Source organism: Pinus tabuliformis, chromosome 6 (assembly GCF_031772625.1).
Source record: "Pinus tabuliformis cultivar Carrire ecotype Pingquan chromosome 6, CPIR1, whole genome shotgun sequence".
Taxonomy (NCBI): domain Eukaryota; kingdom Viridiplantae; phylum Streptophyta; class Pinopsida; order Pinales; family Pinaceae; genus Pinus; species Pinus tabuliformis.
The window spans coordinates 1,523,310,025-1,523,311,667 of record NC_142292.1 but is presented as its reverse complement, the minus strand read 5'-3'; positions in this window follow the sequence as shown (position 1 = coordinate 1,523,311,667).

The following is a 1,643-nucleotide window of genomic DNA, read 5'->3' as shown; positions in this document are numbered from 1 at the left end:
TTTGGATATAAAAAATGTCTCACATGCCACTTAAATCTATTATTGAAATGCCCATTATTAAATTTAACTAATGTTATTGATAAGAATTGAAACTGATGCATTAGACAGTCTGAGTTGGACGTTAAGGGTATTTAACAAGGGCTTTATAGTGTTGTGCAAGCTCCTGTTGTGGAATCTGTGTACTGTTTAAAATTATATGAAGTTCAAATAATTAATTTTGGATGAATTCTCTTTATATTTCAATGGATGTAATATTTTGAATGGATAGCTCGTTATCCTGTTGAACTGTTTATTTCATGACGAAATGCAATGCATGTTTTTATATTGTTGGTGAATATTGTTGTTACATCAATTACCAATTCACTTAAAACTTGCATTCCAAATCTTTCAATAGGATTTAGGTACTTTCTAAACATATAGATATTGTGCATGCCAACAGGAAGCCTAGCACCATTTTTCCCATGGTAGATGTCATGCATGCAAGACGAAGGACTAAGGACACCGATGTTTTTTTATATGTTTTTTAAATTGGACTAAGGACAACGATGCACAAGGACTTCATTTCAGTACATGATCCTACATGAGAATGTGTGCAAAAGGTCATCTATCTCATTTAATATATCTACTGTCCTTGTGCATTTATGGTTGAATTTTTGAAGTGTAATTGCTTAATGATAAACTGGATGTGCTAAAAGAATATCTACATGATTAGAAGTAATTATCAGTTTTCAGAAATAGTGCGTGTATCTATTGCACTTGAAAATTCAACATACGCAACCATTTCCCAACAAATGATGTGAGATCTGTTGACTTTCATCCTTTAAAGTTGTCTATGTGATTTTTGCATAAAATATGCCTAATGTCATGATCGTTAAAATGCGAGAAACCTCAGTGCCATCATCAGCACTAAAAAAGCTTGATAGCTCACAGGAGTGTGAAGATGATTTTTATTAATATTTCGCGTGTGCTTCATAGAAATTTGAAATTGTCATAAAACATCATTTGGAAAAAATTCTACAGGCAACAAAGATGATAGTACTCAGTTTCAACTAGGCCATGGTTGCTAATAGCTATAGGGGTTGTGACTCATCAAAGATACCCTCTAGTTGCAACCGGGGGGAAACAAAAAGCATTTAGCAGTTCTAACAAAAGGTCCATATCACTCTGCCAGGGCCAACAAACAGCACCATGTGTACCATACATCTTTGTTAAGCAGTTGATGTGTTTGATACTGGTACTGATTCCCTGCAGTTCTACACATCTTTCTGCCCTGTTTCTGGAGGGCCTAATTGTACCAAAAATGCATCAGTATTATGTATGGAATAGGGGCAGTTTATGACCTCTCCATCCTCAGATTATCCATAAATACCATACACATGGTAATCTTTGCTGTGTTTTCTTGGCAATGAAGAACTTGAAACTTGTCCCCAAATAAGAGGATAAAACCCCATATACAGAATTTTATGTTGGTCAAATTTCTTCTTTGTTGGTGCATTGCTGTTATGATATATTGTGACTATTTTCAAACACCAAGGATTCACCTGCTATAATGTTGTGTGTTTCTTTGACTTCAAATATAAACTGTGATTAAACAGTGTCATCACCTCAGATCAGCAAATCCCGATGGGGGTGTTGGAGCACGT